The sequence below is a fragment of the Caretta caretta genome, chromosome 8, assembly GCF_965140235.1.
Source record: "Caretta caretta isolate rCarCar2 chromosome 8, rCarCar1.hap1, whole genome shotgun sequence".
In the NCBI taxonomy this organism is placed as follows: domain Eukaryota; kingdom Metazoa; phylum Chordata; order Testudines; family Cheloniidae; genus Caretta; species Caretta caretta.
The window spans coordinates 61,809,768-61,824,598 of NC_134213.1; the positions used below are offsets into that span (position 1 = coordinate 61,809,768).

Consider the following 14,831-nt stretch of genomic DNA (forward strand, 5'->3'; position numbering starts at 1 on the left):
TCATAAATCCACCGCCACCAGAGGCATTAGACTTATGTCTGTGTAGTTAGGTGTATCACTGCAGACACTGCATCCCTTTCATTGGCTGTTGGCTGTCTTGTCAAGTTCAGGGCAGGAGCCCTGAAACTAACAAGAAAGCCAGGCAACTAGAGCTCAGCTGCCCCCTGCTCCCCTGGAAGCCCGGAGAGAATGGAGCCAGGGTAAGAAGCCCACACAGCTTCCCCCCACCCTTCCCCGCTCCCAGCTAGGACCAAGCGCAAGAAGCCAGGCATGGGGAGCCCACTCCCCGAAGGCAAGAAGCCCCAGGTGGCTTTCCCTGGCTCCCAGTGGGGAATGGGGAGGGGAGAAGCCCTGGATGGCTTCCCCCAGCTCCTGGCATGGAATGGGGAAGGGAGAAGCCCCAGCTGCACAGCTCCTGGCCAGGAACAGGGAGCAGAGGGAGGAGGCAGCCTGCCCGGAACCCGGGATCCTGCCCGGAAACCAGGGAGCTGCCAGCAGAGCCAAGAGATCTCTCAGCACCCTGCGCTGCCTCTCTTGGGTTGGTGGCAGCGTTCCCTGTGAGAGCGCACACCACCGAACCAAGGAGGGTAGTGTGGACATACACCACCACAGTAATTAATGTGGTGACTGTAAACTGACCTAATATAGGTCAATTTAAGTTTCTAGTGTAGACATACCCGGACACTGGTAAAGTTCTGTTTCTTGCATGAAGTTTTACCCCTGTTATTTATAGAGCCACAAGAGCAAGTTGTCAGCACTCTTCTCCCTGGCGCTGAAGGGGTCTTTTAGATATTCTGGGCTCAGGCCATGTCATGCTTTGAAAATCAGGCCTTGAACTTTATTTGGTATTCTATGGGAAGCCAATTTAGAGAGGAGAGGTATGAGATGCTTGCAGCAGCCTATCTTGCTGAGAAGACATGGTGCAGTGGTGTATACTAGTTGGAGTTTCCTGAGTGCTGAAGACTTCATGTCCAGGTATATCACATTCTGTAGTTCAGCTGATGAAGGAATGAATAACTGAGGCCAGGTCATCATTGACCAACATGGGACATCATCTTCTAGCAATTGGAGATGATAGAATGAGTCACTCTCAGATACTTCTGTGTGAGAGCTTAGCATCAGCAAGAAATCCAAGATTACTTCTTAACTACAGACTGAATTGAGCAATTTTGGGTGTGTACCTTCAGCCAAAGGAGACTGCATTGTGTTTGCAAACTTTTCAAAGGGCTTTCCTCTGGCCACCAGCATCCTCTCTCTCTCTCTTGCTCAGGTTCAGCTAAACTTCTCCCTGCTGTTCATCCATGAGCTGATCTCATTCAAGACTGGGCCAGCTTGTTGGCAGTGGTGTGGTCATATATGGTAAAGGATAGGTAGGTGTGTCATCTGCCTATTGGTGGCACTTGAGTCCATGTTGTCTGACCAGTACATCTTTGTTTTAAAAAAAGAAAAGGAGTACTAGTGGCACCTTAGAGACTAACCAATTTATTTGAGCATAAGCTTTCATGAGCTACAGCTCACTTAATCAGATGCATTCAGTGGAAAATATAGTGAGGAGATTTATATACACACAGAACATGAAAAAATGGGTGTTATCATACACACTGTAAGGAGAGTGATCACTTAAGATGAGCTATTACCAGCAGGAGAGCGGGGGGGAAAGGGGGGGAGAAAATCTTTTGTAGTGATAATCAAGGTGGGCCATTTCCAGCAGTTAACAGGAACGTCCGAGGAACAGTGGGGAGTGGGGGAAATAAACATGGGGAAATAGTTTTACTTTGTGTAATGACACATCTACTCCCAGTCTCTATTCAAGCCTAAGTTAATTGTATCCAGTTTGCAAATTAATTCCAATTCAGCAGTCTCTCGTACTAACACTAGAATTATTTTAATGTATTCTAACAAAAAACCTGTTGTCCTTATAATAATAACTGAACAAATATGTATTCACCTTCAAAATTACAGTCAATGTTTTAAATATCCATTTACTGATTTTAAAGTCTCATATTGGTCTAAGGTACTTATTTAAAAATCTTAAAATCCTTCAAAGTCCGAATCAGTCTCCGATTCACCAAACAGTTAATTAAACTCGGCTTCAGTGACAGCTGCACCGGCATTTTCATCATAGATGTCGGCAGTGTCATCTTCAGCCTCAGATTCCTTCTCATCATCAGCCTCTATTGTGTCGTCATCAAATATGGCATCGTCTTCTGACCTGTCGAGCGCATTGCTGATACAGCATTTCCTAAATGATTTTTCTATCATTTCCGAGGAAATGGACTCCCACGCATCCTTGACCCATTGGGCCACTAGATTGATTTCGGGCTTCATAGGATTCCCGCCTTTTGTCAACTTCACCATGCCTAACCACATCCATTCAGACCACATTTTGTGTAGCCTGTCTTTAAAGGGTTTGTTCAGGCACACATCAAGCGGTTGTAGAACAGAAGTTAAGCCTCCAGGTATTGCAGCCAAAGTAGTTTTCATTTTTTTGGCCACATTTTTCACCTCATCTGTCTTGTGTGCTCTGAACATGTCCCAAATGAGCATAGCAGGTTTCTTGAAAAGTGTTCCTGGTCTCTTATTCCACACTTTTCCAGCCATTCAATCCCACTTTCATCCATTCATCCATTTTTGTGTGCACGTACGAAGACACCAGCAGGAAATTCCATGTTTTTAGGCAAGGTTTTTCTTTTAAAAATAACAACAGGATGGAGCTTTGATCCATTTACCAAACACAATAAAACCACCATAAAATTGATTTGTTCATGGCCAGTGGTTTTAATTAAAACTTGTTTTTTCACCAACACCAGTTACTGTTCTGTTGCTCAGGAGATAGAATGTTATCGGTGATTCATCCATATTTCCTATTTGTGACAGCTCAAATGCATATTACTTTCAATGTTCTATAATAAGCCTTTGGAAAGATTCGATTTTTTTCTTCCAAATCTCTCAGCAGCTTTTGCACTATCTTTGTTTGCTGACAAAGACAGAGACCATGACGGTTCTTGAAGCGAGTACATCAAGCTGCTGATGTGACAAATATTGACAGCTTTACTGACTTGTATTTGTTGTCTTTCAACATTTGCAGAGCACACAGACGAATTCCAGTTCTAGTGACGACGTACCCATTTTGTCGACATTCAACAACCCAATCATTGAGATCTTTCTCCATCTCAGGAAATGAAGCGCACCTCGTTGGACATTTTTTCTTGCTTCTTAGCATGTCTTTTAGTGTTGTTTTATTTTTTTGCCATTCTCTTATTTGCTTCTCATTGATACAGAATTCACGAGCAGCAGTGCAATTATTGTTTGCTTCTGCATATTCAACAACTTTAAGTTTGAAAGCTGCATTATAAGCAGACCATTTTCTTTTGATTTCATCGTTCATTTTAAATACTAGTATGAAAATCTTAGAAAATAATAATTTAGTTATAGATTTTGTAGGACTTTATATAGGAATGTCACCTGCTTTATCACTGTCAAATTATTATTGTTCTTTGTTTATTTCAAAGCAGCCCTGTAGATTGGCACGTCTGTCACGATAACAGGCTATTTAAATTTTATTACAGATTCCATCGATTCTGCACATTATATTTTCAGATTGGCTCGAAACTTACAAGTACCATTGGTAGAAATACATGAAGAGATCAAATTACAGAGTAATGGACTGACACCAGTGCCATAGTACTATCATTCATTGTGTTTTTCTGATTGGCTTGTAAGGTGAAGCATTTTGTGAAATGCATGGGTCAAATGTCATGCAGATCTGTAGCACTGCTCTTTTAGCATTCATTTCAAGCCAATCTAGTCCACTAAACAAAGCCTTTGCAACTTTAAACAGCTGCAATATTGACATCAATAAATTATTTGACGATCAATATAAGTACGCGCTATAAAAATAATTATAATATAGTCCTGTAGTAGAACAATACTAAGAAAAGTAAACAGCTAGTACTAGGAAAATTGAACTTTACGGAAGCACATGTTTTAAGTTCTTTATTTACATGGACATGAACTGAGAAAAATTATATAATCGATATCCAATGTTTTATTTATATTAATACTTCTTTTATCTCAATTATAACATAACAAATATACAATTTAAGTAAAAATAAAATTTTAGAACATTTGTAAAGAAGCAAATCCAGAATTGACGTTCCATCATCAGTGGTCTACAACAGGGGTCGGCAAACTTTGGCTCCCGGCCTGTCAGGGTAAGCCGCTGGCGGGCCGGGACATTTTGTTAGGTAAACGTCCCAGCCCGCCAGTGGCTTACCCTGGTGGGCCGGGAGCCGAAGTTTGCCGACCCCTGAAATATAGGGTCGGCTTATGAAAGGGTCATACAGTTTTTGCCATTTTTACCTACCCATTTTGGGGGGTCGGCTTATAATGAATGCGTATATATAGTACTTTTTTATTCATCAGAACTATGATGATTGTGAAAAGTGGATAAAGGAAGATTGTACAAACAGACTAAAGATGTGCCATACAGATCTACGTATATTCTAAGTGTACTTTGTACTGGCAAATCTATGTGTGAGCCTGCATGGCATGTAACAAACAGTTTGAAGCCATTGTGTTTTAAAAAGTACTGTCTTTTGGATGGGACATAAAATTAAGGTCCTGGCCATTTGCATACACTAAAAGCTCCATTGCAGTTTTTTGCAAGAGAAGGGGTTTTAGCTCCAGTGACATGAGCAAATTCCAATTTGGGCAATTAAATTCTGCCTACCTAAAATTATCCTTAATGTTAGTTCTTCACCTCCTAAATAGTTGTGCACTGTTGCATTATGCAAGTTAAACTTTTGCTGCAGTGTACTTCAGAGTTGATAGCATTTTGGTAGATAATGTAATTAATTATATTACTGTGTATTGCAGCAGGGTTTCTCAGCCGTGTTCTTCCTGAGGCCCCCCCCAACATGCTATAAAAACTCCACGGCCCACCTGTGCCACAACAACTGTGTTTCTGCATATAAAAGCCAGGGCCAGCGTTAGGGGGTAGCAGTCAGGGCAATTGCCAGTTGCCCAGGCTTCAGCGTCAGCCCCGGGTGGTGGGGCTCGGGGCCCTGGGCTTCAGCCCCATGAGGTGGGGCTTCATCTTTCTGCCCTGGGCCCCAGCAAGTCTAATGCTAGCCCTGCTTGACGGACCCCCTGAAAATGGCTTGCAGCCCCCAAGCGGGCCCTGGACCCCTGGTTGAGAAACACTGTATCATAGTATATTCATTCATATGTTACATTATGATATAATATGTGTGATTCATGATATGTATATGTAATATATATTAAATGTTGCATAGTTTTTTGTTATAAGATGAATGATAATATTTCTAGCATCTCAGAACAGGAAATGCTGTGAAAGATTGCCTGTTTCTCTGCATCTCACCATGCTCATGGTGTTCTACTTTGAAGAACATGAATTCTGTGAGTCTCTCATTTTGTTCCTGCTGGTCTTGAAAAATGTTAAGGACCCTCAAAGCATCCAGGATTTGAATGTCAGCTGTTGAACTGTCCTGTAGGCCTAACAATTCAGTGTTATATTATTCCTGAGGAGGTGACAGAATCTCACTTTCAGGTGTCACTAAAACATAAAGGATTTCCAGTGTGTATAGACTTGAATGGAAGAAACTGTACTCTGCGATCATGAGAAAACAGATAAATGTGCCAGAGGAGATCTGCTACCACTTCAACTGTTTAATGTCCCCAAGATTCAAACCCAATGTAACAAGTGAAACATGATAACATGATTTTTTTTTAAAGTAGTGGCAGTAAATGCGTGATTGTGATGTTTGCTTGAAGTTTTGTTACTGTTGTTATTATGGTTTGTTTTCAGATACCAAGAGAAAATAAATATTAATTCTTCTCCCACTACTATAATGATGCTGTGGTATTTGACTTGTTAGCATTTTGTTTTGTACTACATTAGTTGTGATGTGTTTTACTGTTATTGATGCCACCTTTAATTTTAAAGGGACAGTGCCAAGAAGCTTGCTAAGCCTCAAATTTGTCCCACTTTTCGCCTTCTATCCAGGTCTCAAAACATTTTCTGATCTCTGTTACATTTGTGACATACATACACAAGTTAGATAAAAGCATAAGCTACTCTTGCTGGAAGGTTGTTGTGGAGGATGGTAAGCCTTGAACATGGGCCCACAAGTCCCCAGGCAGTGCTCAGAATGTGGCCGCCGCAGCTCACCAAATGGCTGGAGAAGCCGGGGCTAGCAAAGCTTTAGTTCACAAAGAATCTCATCCACTGGGGGAGATGTCCAGCCCCACCAATTGGCTGGGCACACAACTTAAGCCAGAAAGAAGTACAGGAAGTTGTCTGAGCAACTAGATGAATTCCTGGCTGGCTACTACTACAGGCCCTACCTACTTGTCTGACTTCTGTTTCCTGCCTCCCTTCCTGTTCCTGCCCTCCTTGTTCCAGACCCCCGTCTGTTCTCAGTTCCTGTTTCCTGCCTCGCTCCAGGTCCCTACTTTTATGCCGAACCCCTAACACTGACTCTGACCCTAGGCTTGACTCCTGACTCTTGGCTTGACTCCAGACTCTGACTTCGGTTCTGACCTTTGGCTTGGCACCTGACGCTGACCCCAGCGCTGGTTCCAGACTCCTGACTCTAACCCTTAGACTACCCACAGCCTGGTCCCTACAGTTGCAACATTACACCATTTTATTTGTTACAATTCAAAATAATACATAAGAACCCCCAAACACACACACAGAGAAAGCAGGTTGTTCCTTAAGACAGAGAGGCACAACTCATCTCATCTTACTCTTCTTTCTAGGCTGCTGGTCTTCAAATTGAGTCTGCTTGGCCCAAATCCTACACTTCCTTACAGAGCTCCTTCGTCTGCAAGCAGGACCAGGAAACCGCCCTGAGCATTTAAAGTGACAGATCATAATTTTAATGCAGTTGTCAATACACCACACTCTCTAATCCAGGATCAGTGCTTGGAAATACGTAGAGGTTCCAAAAGCATTTGTACTTGTCTCCCAAAGTGGTTCTAACACTGGGACATCTCATTAAGCACTATAACTAGCAAACTAATAGTTCAGTCATTGTGAACAACAATTTTTTTTAAAAAAATTGTAGGTTGTTGCAGTACGACAATATAGTTAATGGCAAGTATGCTACACCAGGCTCTATTCACAGCCCAAACTATGTACTTGTGATGTATAAATGAGATGCTGCTCAATCGATGGTGTAAATCAGCATATGATCATCCATCTTTTGTGTGTGCTTTGATCAGCAGTGAAAGAGCAATATTGACATTAAATTACCATTAAGTTTCTTATAAGGTTTTGACAACATCCAGTTTTGCTTGCTTGTGTGGATTTTGTAATACTTGCTTACAAAAATCTAAGGATTTATTGGAACGCTGCCATTGTCTAAGCAGCAATACCTGTCCTTATTACACATGGTGATTCCAGTCAGATAGACTACGTCAGAAAGAACCCACTTTATTGGTAATGGCCAAATTTTAAAAAGTAACTAATGATTTTAAGAAAATCAGTTTTTGAGTGCCCAGCTTGAAACACCTTAAAGGGGCCTGACTTTTTTAGGTTTCAGAGTAGCAGCCATGTTAGTCTGTATTCGCAAAAAGAAAAGGAGTACTAATGGCACCTTAGAGACTAACCAATTTATTTGAGCATAAGCTTTCATGAGCTACAGCTCACTTCATCGAATGCTCAAATAAATTGGTTAGTCTCTAAGGTGCCACTAGTACTCCTTTTCTTTTGACTTTTTTAGAATTTTGTCAGGCCCCATGCTCTGAAAATCGGGCCTCTTTCTGGAGTGTCTCCATTGATATACCCAAAATTATTGGTCACTTTTGAAAATCTTGTCTAACATGAACAGCTCCCAATAAAAAGAACTACACCATAGTTAACAATCAGCATTTCTTCAGAATATTATACAGTCCTTCGTAGTTTAACAGAATTTGTAAAACTATCTGTAATGATGCCATTTGGTGATGCACAGTAATATTACACAGTCATTATGCATGGGGCAGTTCACATCTCTCAGGGCTTGTCTATACTTACCGGGGGATTGACGTGCGGCAATCGATGCATCGGGAGTCAATTTAGCGGGTCTAGTGAAGACCCGCTAAATCGACTGCAGATCACTCTCCCCTCGACTCCTGTATTCCACCAGATTGAGAAGAGTAGTTGGAGTCGACGGGAGAGCGTCTCCCGTTGACATCACGTGGTGTGGACCCTGCAGTAAGTAGATCTAAGCTATGCCGATTTGAGTTATGCTATTAACATAATTCAAATTGCATAGCTTAGATTGAATTTCCCCTGTAGTGTAGACAAGGCCTCAGAGATTGTTTGGTGCTCTCTGTAGCACTAAAGACTCATGTAGACATTGGTTCACATTTTGAAGGATGTCTTCTCAACTATAAAGTCTAGATAATTTTGGACACCCATAGCTTCCATAAACTTAAATGGGAGACACTGGTGCTTTGAAAATCAGGCCACTAATTTATTTAAAATGAAAGCTTATTTTTCTGAAGTTGGATAATGGTTTGCACAATCGACTATGAGATGGTAGGTTGTAGAAAATGTACCAGATTATCAACCCAGTGAGACATGACCCAATCCAAATTTATGTAACCATATTTGTGAACTATGTGATACTTTCTATATAGTGGCTTGAGCATGTGCACTACTGCCCTCTACGGGATAGAATGTCAATTCCTCATAGTGATTGACCAGTAATTTGCTAGCTGAGCCGTGGTCTACACTGCGAGTTTAGGTCCAATTTAGCAGCGTTAGATAGATTTAACCCTGCACCCGTCCACACGACAAAGCCATTAAAGGGCTCTCAAAATCAATTTCTGTACTCCTCCCTGACGAGGGGATTAGCGCTGAAATCAACATCACCGGGTCGAAGTTGGGGTAGTGTGGACGCAATTCGACGGTACTGGCCTCCGGGAGCTATCCCAGAGTGCTCCATTGTGACTGCTCTGGACAGCACTTTCAACTCAGATGCACTAGCCAGGTACACAGGAAAAGCCCTGGGAACTTTTGAATTTCATTTCCTGTTTGGCCAGTGCGGCGAGCTCATCAGCACAGGTGACCATGCAGTCCCAGAATCGCAAAAGAGCTCCAGCATGGACCGAACAGGAGGTACTGGATCTGATCGCTGTATGGGGACATGAATCCATGCTATCAGAACTCCGTTCCAAAAGACGAAAAGCAAAAGATTTGCAAAAATCACCAAGGGCATGATGGACAGAGGCTCCAACAGAGACCCACAGCAGTGTTGCGTAAAAATTAAGGAGCTCAGGCAAGCCTACCAAAGAGGCAAATGGCCACTCTGGGTCAGAGCCCCAGACACACCGCTTCTATGATGAGTTGCATGCAATTCTGGGGGGGTGGGGGGGTCCTACCACTACCCCACCCCTGTCCATGGACACCTGCAAGGGGGGAGTCTCATGCAACAGGGATGAGGATTTTGGGGATGAGGAGGAGGAGGATAGTGCACAGCAGGCAAGCGGAGAAACCGTTCTTCCCGACAGCCAGGAACTGTTTATCACCCTGGAGCCAATACCCTTCCAACTCTCCCAAGGTGGGCTCCCAGACCATGAAGCCAGAGAAGGCACCTCTGGTGAGTGTACCTTTGTAAATATAATACATGGTTTAAAAGCAAGCGTGATTAATGATTAATTTGCCCTGAAGACTTGGGATGCATTCACGGCCAGTACAGTTACTGGAAAAGTCTGTTAACGTGTCTGGGGATGGAGTGGAAATCCTCCAGGGTCATCTCCATGAAGCTCTCCTGGAGGTATGCCCAGAGCCTTTGCAAAAGGTTTCTGGGGAGGGCAGCCTTATTCCGTCCTCCATGGTAGGACACTTTACCATGCCAGGCCAGTAGCACGTAGTCTGGAATCATTGCATAACAAAGCATGGCAGCGTATGGTCCCAGTGTTTGGTGGCATTCAAGCAACATCCGTTCTTTATCTCTCTGTGTTATCCTCAGGAGAGTGATCATCCCAGAGAATTGGGTGTGGTTTAGTTGGGTTTGTGTTGCACGTTAACCCGAAAACCATAGCCCCTCCTTTTAAATGGCCAACCCAACGGGTGCTTGGTATGGGAAAGGGGGGAGCTGCTGTTTGAAACCATTCCCACATGTTATGAAGGTTGAAGAAACCAAAGGACTGTGGCTTACCATGGCTGCCTGCAAGCCGAATTCTGTTGCCCGGCCCTGCGTGTGTGATCTCTCCCACCAAACCAGCAGACCCTCAATATAAGAGGCAAAATGCAACCTTGTACTGAAAGCATATGTGCTATGTAATGTTAACAGCTTGGTTCACTGTGAAAGAGTATACCCATTGTTCTCTAAAATGTGTCTTTTTAAATACTACTCTCCCTTTTTTTCCTTCTGCAGCTGCAAATCTTTCAACACTCCCTCATCATCTCCGTCCCAGAGGCTAGCGCAGATAAGAAGGCGAAAAAAATGCACTTGCGATTAAATGGTCTCTGAGCTCATGCAGTCCTCCCGCACAGAAAGAGCTCAGCAGAATGCATGGAGGCAAACAATGTCAGAGTCCAGGAAAGCAGAGAATGAACGCGAGGACAGGAGGGACAAGTGAGATGAGAGGTGGTGGGAGCAAGATGAGAGGTGGTGGCAGTGCGATGAGAGGAGGCAGGATGCAATGCTGAGGCTCCTGGGGGATCAAACTGACATGCTCGAGCTCTGGTGGAGCTGCAGGAAAGGCAGCAGGAGCACAGACTGCCACTGCAGCCCCTGTGTAACCGCCCGCCCTCCTCCCCAAGTTCCATAGCCTCTACACCCAGATGCCCAAGAACACGGTGGGTGAGGGGGCGCTCTGGGCACCCAACCACTCCAACCCAGAGGACTGCCTAAGCAACAGAAGGCTGGCATTCAATAAGTTTTGAAGTGCAGTGTGGCCTTGTCCTTCTCTCCTCCCCTCATCCACCACCCCAACTGGTGCTTCCCTCCTCTCCCATCCCTCCTGGGCTATCTTGGCAATTATCCCCCTATTTGTGTGATGAATTAATAAAGAATGCATGATTTTGAAACAACAATGACTTTATTGCCTCTGCAAACAGTGATTGAAGTGGGGAGGGTGGTTGGCTTTCAGGGAAGTAGAGTGAACCAAGGGGGTGGGTTTTCATCAAGGAGAAACAAACAGAACTGTCACACCATAGCCTGGCCAGTTATGAAACTGGTTTTGAAAGCTTCTCTGATGCGCAGCGTGCCCTGTTGTGCTCTTCTAATCACCCTGGTGTCTGCTGCACGTAACCAGCAGCCAGGCGAACTTCCTCAACCTCCCACCCTGCCATAAACATCTCCCCCTTACTCTCACAGAGATTGTGGAGCACACAGCAAGCAGCAGTAACAATGGGAACATTGGTTTTGCTGAGCTCGAACTGAGTCAGTAAACTGCGCCAGCATGCTTTTCAATGTCCAAATGCACATTCTACCAGCATTCTGCACTTGCTCAGCCTATAGTTGAACAGCTCCTTGCTACTGCCCAGGGTGCCTGTGTATGGCTTCAAGAGCCATGGCATTAAGGGGTAGGCTGGGTCCCCAAGGATAACTATAGGCATTTCAACATCCCCAACAGTTATTTTCTGGTCTGGGAAGTAAATCCCTTCCTGCAGCTGTTCAAACAGACCGGAGTTCCTGAAGATGTGAGTGTCATGTACCTTTCCCGGCCATCCCATGTTGATGTCAGTGAAACATCCCTTCTGATCCACCAGTGCTTGCAGCACCATTGAAAAGTACCCCTTGCGGTTTATGTACTGGCTGCCAAGGTGGTCCGGTCCCAGGATAGAGATATGCATTCCGTCTATCGCCCCACCACAGTTAGGGAATCCCATTGCAGCAAAGCCAGCCACTATGACCTGCACATTTCTCAGAGTCACTACACTTGATAACAGCAGCTCAGAGATTGTGTTGGCTACTTGGATCACAGCAGCCCCCACAGTAGATTTGCCCACTCCAAATTGATTCCTGACTGACTGGTAGCTGTCTGGCATTGCAAGCTTCCAGAAGGCTAATGTCATTCGCTTGTGAACTGTGAGGGCTGCTCTCATCTTGGTATTCTTGTGCTTCAGGGCAGGGGAAAGCAAGTCACAAAGTTCCATGAAAGTGCCCTTAATGCATGCAAAAGTTTTGCAGCCACTGGGAATCATCCCAGACCTGCAACACTATGCGGTCCCACCAATCTGTGCTTGTTTCCTGGGCCCAGAATCGGCATTCCAGGGCATGAGCCTGCTCCATTGCCACCAGGATGTCCAAATTGCCAGGGCCCGTGCTTTGAGAGAAGTCTGTGTCCATGTCCTCATCACTCTCGTCACCGTGCTGCTGTTGCCTCCTCACCTGCTTTTGTAGGTTCTGGTTCTGCACATACTGCAGGATAATGCGCGAGGTATTTACAATGCTCATAACTGCCGTGGTGATCTGAGTGGGCTTCATGCTTGCCGTGGTATGGCGTCTGCAGGACAGCAGAGTTGCAGTGGAAGTGGTGACTGACGACAGATGCCACAAGAATAGATATTTATAGGGAACGACGAGAGGACTTGAGAGGTGGCTTCATGAGCGCAGGAGAGCAGAGTTGCAGCGGAAGCAGTGGAGGACAACAGTTAGCACCACACATATTTCCCGAGGAAGAACACACATACCCGGGAGCCCACGACAGACAACATGGAGAAATTCGCTATTGAGATAATAGCAGCAGAGTTGCACCGGAAGTGGTGTATGATGACACTTAGCAGTCTGTTGCCAGCAGCACCCAGAACACAATAGTGGCGGTGTCGGTGAGCTGAGCTGAGCGGGCTGCATGCTTGCAGTGGTATGGCTTCTGCGGGAAAAAAGGAGTGAAACAATTGTCTGCCATTGCTTTCACGGAGGGAGGGGCGACTGACGACATGTACCTAAAATCACCCGTGACAATGTTTTTGCCCCATCAGGCATTGGGAACTTAACCCAGAATTCCAATGGGCGGCGGAGACTGCGGGAACTGAGGGATAGCTACCCACAGTGCACCGTTCTGTAAGTCGATGCTAGCCATGGTAGTGAGGACGCACTCAGCCAACTTAATGGGCTTAGTGTGGACATATGCAATCGACTGTATAAAATTGATTTATAAAAATCGACTTCTATAAAATTGACTAATTTCGTAGTGTAGACAGACAATTACTTCCCTTTACTGGAGTGAAGCCTGGTCTATACTCAAAATTTAGGTTGACCTAGCCGTGGTACTTGGGTGGGAAAAATCCACACCTCTGAGTGCTGCAGCTATGGCAGCCTAATCAATCCCCAGATGTAGGCTGGCTAGCTCAGTGGAAGAATGCTTCTGTCAGCATCACTCGGGGAGATGGAGTTACTACAACAATGGAAAACTCTTGATGCTGCTGTAGTGTATGTCTACAGTATGGTGCTACATGCCGCATAGCTACAGCATTGTAGCTCTGCTGCTGTAGCTCCTGTAGTGTAGATATGGCCTCTAATTAGTTCATTCAGCTTTCTGGGTTCAGGCCTGTATTTCTGGAGCTGCAGTTCATGATTTGTAGTCCTGTACTGGTAGAACACAGTTACCTCATGACTGTGGTGTGCACCTAGGGACGTTTGCAATACACCAGACAAGGCCCTGGTCCTAAGCAATACAAGCAGGGATACAATGTACACCAGATGCATGAGTTAGGGGGTGCGTGGTGTGCATCATATGGTGGCCAGGTATCCTGTTTTTGACCAGAAAGTCTGGTCAAAAGGGGACCTGACAGTGTCCAGTCAGCTCTATTGACTGGACACTCAAAGTCCAGCTGCTGTGGGCAGGGGAGGCAGAGACACGCTGAGTCATCACCCGCGCCAGCCTCTACTCAGCCAGGGCCACCACCTATCCGCATCGGGTTGCTGCAGCTCCCAGCCTCAGTTTGGCAGGCGAGTCCCTCCCGACCCATGCAGGGAAGGGGGGAGAGCGGAAAAAGCAGTGAGCGACAGAAGGAAGGGGAAAGAGGATGGGGGGGGCCTCAGGGGAAAGGCACAGGGCAGGAGCAGGACCTCAGGGGAAGAGACGGGGCAGGAGTGAGGCCTGGGCGGAAGGGATGGGGCAGGGACAGGTCCTCAGGGGGAAGGGGTGAGGAAGGGGAGGTTCAGGCACTCCTGCTGGAGTGTTCTGTTTTTAAATATAACAAAGTTGACAACCCTATGTGCATGTATGCTCTCAGGATATACCCTCACAACAGATACTTTATAAGGGCCTATTAGAGGTTCAGAAAAGGGGCCTTAGAATCTTAAAAGTCCATGCTAGTTGCTGTAATTCCGTGAGCCCCGGGCCCACCATTGATGACACCAAGGCCTGTATTATTAACTTGTTGGGAACTCAAGGGCAGGCGATCAAATACACCAGGCCTGAAAAGCTTGTCTCTCTCCGCAACAAAAGTCGGTCCAATAAAAGGGACCACGTTCCACCGGTCTCTCTCTACATGTACAGCTCTTCTATAACACAAGATTAATGCGCTCCCCAGGCGGCAGCTGGGCTTACAGCTTGGTGCTGGCTGGTGCCTGGCTGGACAGACTAAGAGCAACCTTGTGTAAACCCAAGACTGGCTCCCAGGTTGCAGGGAATGGCTGCCCCCCTCCTGCAGGACAAGGATTACCACCTGGCTGGTATTTGACCAGCCTTGCCATTTTTTAGTGGATTTGCCAGTTGCCAGAAAAACAATTTAATCTGCCAGTTTATTTATGTGGATCTAAAGATTTGCATTATTATCACAGAACACTGGGATATCTAATGTTAAAAGTTTCTGTGTCCAGCTAAAGATGTGCAGTGTTCCCACTTCTGCAGTTTAAGCA

At 45.2% G+C, this 14,831-nt stretch overlaps 1 long non-coding RNA gene across 1 annotated transcript in view; it reads left to right on the forward strand.

Moving 5' to 3' along the window:
• Positions 1 to 5,854, forward strand: part of LOC125641069 (uncharacterized) — a 6,665-nt gene extending 811 nt beyond the window's left edge. The window contains exons 2-3 of the long non-coding RNA XR_007357983.2: positions 1,271 to 1,370; positions 3,089 to 5,854. This is a non-coding gene — a long non-coding RNA (uncharacterized LOC125641069). The remainder of the gene's footprint in view (positions 1 to 1,270; positions 1,371 to 3,088) is intronic.
• Positions 5,855 to 14,831: the final 8,977 nt, after the last annotated feature.